The 5,562-nt window shown below is 43.7% G+C and overlaps 1 protein-coding gene across 1 annotated transcript in view; it reads left to right on the top strand.

Annotated features, from left to right (window-relative positions):
- Window positions 1-2,333: 2,333 nt before the first annotated feature.
- The window catches only part of MRPS33 (mitochondrial ribosomal protein S33), a 14,383-nt gene continuing 11,154 nt past the window's right edge, over window positions 2,334-5,562 (top strand). Inside the window, exon 1 of the mRNA XM_040471778.1 lies at window positions 2,334-2,401. The gene's annotated coding sequence lies outside the window, so the exon portion shown is untranslated. The remainder of the gene's footprint in view (window positions 2,402-5,562) is intronic.

Raw genomic sequence — 5,562 nt, forward strand, 5'->3', positions numbered from 1 at the left:
GAGGGAAAGAATGTACTATCAGCACAGACCCCCCCCCCCCCATGCAGGGCTCAATCCCACAAACTATGAGATCATGACATGAGCTAAAACAGAGTTAGATGCCCAACCAACTGAGCCACTGAGGTGCCCCAAAGTTTTGATTGGAAAGGAATATGAGCTTTATTCAGGAGGCCAGCCACCTGGAGGAAACAGACTCTTGACCAAAGGCCAACTCTGAGCTTTCTGCCTTGCTCACAGATTTTTAAAGGAGTTTAGGGCAGTTAATCAGTAAAGGGAGTGCAGTGGTCTGTAATATTTCTTGATTACTGTGCAGACTTAATAGTGCCAGCTACAGACGTTTTCACAGTGCTCAAAGATTGTGCAAGGGAGTCTGGTTCCTTAGTCCTAGGCATTAGGGGTGGGGGTATGTGTAAGAGGGTCTGGTTTCTGTTTTGAGATGTGCAGAAGGGCTTTATTCTTTTCTTGGAAAGAATGCATGATCTCTCAAAAAAGGTTTGTATATGTACTGGGCTATGGGTGGTTGCTAAGGCTAAAGGACAGAGGCAGTTTCAAGAGTAATAGCCATTCATAACTCTTTACACCTTGGCAGTTTCGAGAGTCATGGTATCTTATAGAGATATTCACAAAACATACTGATAACACAAGTGATAGGTGAAAAGGGAAATGCCAAAAATAGATATATAAATGGAGCCAACGACAAGGTTTATGCAAATATACATCATAATATTCATTGCCATGAGTCTACTGCAAATTTAGCCTTAAACTTTCCAACAGCCCAACATGCAAAGGGAGCCTTCTTGTTTACATGATTCAGTGGCCATTAGATAAAAACAGGCAACTACACAAAAACACAAAAGACAAGGTGAAAATTCTACCCGGACCATTATTTTTGGACTGAGCTATGCAAAAAAGGATGAGGGATGCTCATTACATTGTGTGTAAATGTAACTGCAGTAAACTCACACCAGACCAAGTTTCTAAGGCTGATATGGTAAATATCATAGATTGATAAAATGTCAAAACTTAACTTGATAAGAGCAAATTCTATAGATTAGATTGATAAGATGTTGCTAAAAACCAAAATTCAACAGAATAAAATTAAAGATCCATTAGGCTTTATTAAGCGAGTTATGAATCAGAAAGCATCCCATCTAGCAAGTAGAAACGAGCTGAGTTGTACAAAATGGTAGTAGGGTGGCGCAAGAAAATTATTAGCAAAATAAAGGAAAGAATTGTTTCAAGTCAGGACATTTTTTGTGTGGGGGGTGGGAAGACGGGGGTTTTTATCATGCAGATTACCTCACTAGTGCAGATCAAGAAATTTCAGATTGACTGTTAAAAGGTTAAGTTCTTGAGAGAGGCCGAAACTGTGATTAAGTTTTGGTTTGCTGTGGTGGGTATGGGTGGAGAGGAAGGATTCCATTGGGGGCTTCTTTTTCCCTTTTTAAAACAACGTCAAAAAGTAACATGATTCTATAGGAGGGAAGAGAGTGTCCACAGAATACCTTCCCGGTATATAGCATACTGCTGATGCACCTTATTTCCGGGATACATTTTGGAGTATTTGTGAATGGCTTTGAATAATGATTAGAAAATAATGTCTTGAGCCTTACTATCAGTCAATAAAGACTTCATACAATGCCTGAGGTGTGCCGTGCTTGAGAGCAGATTTAGCATGGAGGGAAATACAGTATTTCCACTATCTCCCAAGCCTATCTAGGTAACTACTAAAAAGTCAGATAAATATCCCATCCCTCCTGCCTGAAGGGCCACTAGGGGAGATAAACAGGCAGCTGCAAATGGTGCCCTGATCCAGCAAAAGGTATCAAGAACGGCCCTCTTAGAGGTGTTACTAATCCACTATTAGAAAATGACTAGGTAAGTGCAAGGAGAGGGAAATGGCATCGCCGATGGGCCAGAAAACCCTTCAGCCCCTAGTCAAGCAATGCCCTTGGAGCACATCAAGGCCTAGGCTGGATGAAAAAAAAGAGGAACGGAAAAAAGAAAGTGCATTTTATCCTCCACCACGCGGCACGCGCACGACCATTACTTTAGAGGTTTGGAGGGTTTGTAGCTCTTGTCCAACAAAATACGGTTAGCGAACCCTGCAAGACTTTTCAGCAAAGCCAATCTTCCTCCCTAAACCACCACCACCAGTGCACACACCCGAGGCACTGCCCTCACTGCGCAGGTGCCAAGTAGGACCTCTGAAGCCTCCAAGAGAGAGCGCTAGTAGTTCCGGGTTTCACTAGGGCTCCCCTCTAGCCGCAAGCTTCTGTTTCTCCACTGCTCTCCGTTGTAGAGTGGCGTCCGAGCTTAGAGCCCGGCCGGGGGCGGGCCTTCCGGGAGAAGGGCGGGCCTTCCGGGAGAGGGGCCCGCGGGAGAGGAAGGTCGCGCGTAGGTAAGGCTGTCCGGGAGCTTTGGGGGGGGGGGGGGGGGGTTCCGTAAGTGTGCGATTCCAGCGATCGTGGGAGAGGTTCTGCGAGGGTCTCCAGCCTTGTAGAGTTGCCAAGAATAAGATGATTCGATTTCATTATTAACCAGCTCGGTGGTTTCACACCGTCCAACAGACAAGTTGGCCTTTTCCTGCGTAAATGGGGGAATTTACCAAACGAAGGACTCTAGCGTAGTTGCCTCTCTGACACAGTTACTGTCTTTCTGATTAGGTAGCGTGCAAGGCTCGGTTTGTCAGCTCATCCGGCGGTATTCTGTACCGTCACTTTGTGTGGGGATGCAGATTAATTTTGTTGCCAGTTGAAAGAAAAATATTTGCGGGACGCCTGGCTGGCTCATTCCGAAGAGCATGCGACTCTTGACCTTGGGCGTCTTGAGTTCCAGCCCCACCTTGGGTATGGAAGTTATTAAAAAAAAAAAAAAAAATTGGGGAATACTCTAAGGATACAAGCGTCCGCTGACTTGACACCTGCTTCCATCACAAGCAGGCGTGATCCAGTCATTTGCAGGGGGTTGGTGGCGTTTTTGTTGAACTGAATAAAGCGGACTGACGTTCAGAGTGTTCGTGTCCCTACGACCCAGTGACAGTCTGTACCAGGTTTTAAAAATAATAAAGCATCGTATTTAGTTTTGTGAAACACGTGTGAAGAACGTGTGTGGGTTCCCTGAGACCTGATGATTATTAGGGCAACCAGTGTGCCACGAGTATGCGTGTCAGCCTCAAAACACATGAGGTAGTAACTTAAGTGGTAGATGAGAAAACGGAGGCAAAGGATACCTACTACTGCAGACACGAAACGGCCATCAAAGCTCAGAGGCAAGATTCCAAATAGCTTTTCTACTGCAAAGCTGGTGCTCTCCAGTAACCAGTGGTTTTGAGAAAATGATGAAAACTCTCCCCAGCAGAATTTACACACACACATTCAACATACACTTTTAAAGTTCGACGGGATTCACCCCGCTAAGGGATACCCAGGTTAAGAACTCCTGTACTTCATCTGCCCTTTTCAAAGAAAAAAAAAAAAAAAGCAAACCTAATCCCAAGCCAGTTATTGACCTTAATTTATTTTTTTATAAATTTTTTTTTTTTTAGTGTTTATTTATATTTGAGAGAGACCTTACGCAGTCAGGGGAGGGGCAGAGAGAGGAGACTGAATCTGAAGCAGGCTCCAGGCTCTGTTAGTAGCACAGAGCCTGATGTGGGGCTCGAACCCACTAGCCCTGAGATTGCAACCTGAGCTGAAGTGAGACGCTTAACCTACTGAGCCACCCAGGGTGCCCCCAAAACCTGAACTTTTAAATGCATCAAACCTATCAAAAAGATCAATGAAACTTGCCCCTTTATGCTAGAGTAAAAATATAGGAATTTTCTTGTGTGGGCTTGACATGTCTTGCTCCAGTACATTTGAACATATATATGTATATATATTTTTTTCCTTAGCATTTTCCACTCCAGTTAATTTTTCTTCATGGTACTGTTTACTTTAGATTTCATTTAAGGAAAAATGATGTTTTTAAGTTTTTAAGTGACTATTTTATACTTGCTGGAATGGCTTCATGCAAATAAAAATCTTGACCTGTAAGTTATTTGCCTTTTCCTTTATTGTCTTTAAAATAATATTTTTATTTGTAACATAAAATTGAAGATTCTGTAAGGAGGCATACTAGGATCCTAAAAAAATACTAAGTAAGGCTTTCCAGTTAAAAAAAAAAAAAAAGAAAATTTAAAGCCAGTAAAAAGTGACAATTTACCAGTCCTAGAACCAGTATTTATGGACAACAGAACTGTGTAGCTGTTTTAGCCTATGTTAAAAAAAAGAACAGCATACCAGGTCACCTGGGTGGCTCAGTCAGTTAAGCCTCTGACTGTTTTGGCTCAGGTCATGATCTCATGGTTCAGGAGTTCGAACCCCACATTGGGGTCTGTGCTGACAATATGGAGCCTACTTGGGATTCTCTCTCCCTCTCTCTGCTTCTCACCCGCCCCCCGGCTCGCTCGCTTTCACGGTCAAAGTAAATAAATAAACTTTTTTGAGAGAGAGAGGGCACAAGTGAGTGAGGGGCAGATAGAATCCCATGAGGGGCAAAGAGAGGGGGGTTGAGGAGAGAGAAGCGGGGCTCACCCAAAGCAAGGCTTGTGTTGTTTTGTTTTGTTTTTACCCAGAGTGGGTCTCGAGCTCACCCATTGTGGAACTCTAACGCATGAACCATGAGATCATGACCTGAGCCGAAGTCTGATGGTTAAGGACTGAGCCACCAGGCGCCCATAAATAAATAAAGTTAAAACAGAGCGTACCAAGCTCCTATGCCATTCTTCATCAGAGACATATGTCTGCTCTGTGGAAGGAGACTACAGAGCAGTAATTGATAATTGTTATAATTTTCCATTTTCTTCTTTTTAGCAAATGGATCTTTATTTCTAGTAAGGGATTCAGGTTTGAAGAGGCTTATTCCCTTTCTCCATCATAAAAGTTTTAGGACTTGGATTTTGTGGTATAGCCGTATCCCAATGGATTCTAATGAGACTTCTTTGCCATTTATGTCTCCCAGTAGTTTCCTACATTACAAAGTGGGCCTGGAGATAACTTAGCATCCTATGATGGCTTCAGTGATCACTCTCCTTAGGGGTCCCTTCCTCCTTGCTGCCTTTCAAGTTACTGAGCTGCTGGTCCCCTCCCCTGCATTTCCCTGGCTGTCAGTTTTTGTAAGTGAGGATGTCATTCCAGGGAGATAGCGGTTTAACTGCATGAAGTGTGTAGCCCTTTTTTTAAGGTATCTCCTTTTTTGCATGGTTAAATGAGGACAAGGAATAGGAGCACCTGGCTGGCTCAGTCAGACCATGTGACTCTTGGTCTTGGCGTCATGAGCATGAGTCCCACATCAGGTGTAAAGATTACCTAAAAATAAAATCTTAAAAAATAAATAGGGGCACCTGGGTGGCTCAGTTGGTTAAGCATCCAACTTCGGCTCAGGTCATGATCTCACGGTTCGTGAATTCCAGCCCCACATGGGGCTCTGCACTGACAGCGAGAAGCCTGCTTAAGATATTCTCTCTCTCTCTCTCTCTCTCTCTCTCTCTCTCTCTCTCTCTCTCTCTCTCTCTCCCCC

This window comes from Herpailurus yagouaroundi, unplaced genomic scaffold (assembly GCF_014898765.1).
Source record: "Herpailurus yagouaroundi ecotype Mexico unplaced genomic scaffold, PumYag 100, whole genome shotgun sequence".
In the NCBI taxonomy this organism is placed as follows: domain Eukaryota; kingdom Metazoa; phylum Chordata; class Mammalia; order Carnivora; family Felidae; genus Herpailurus; species Herpailurus yagouaroundi.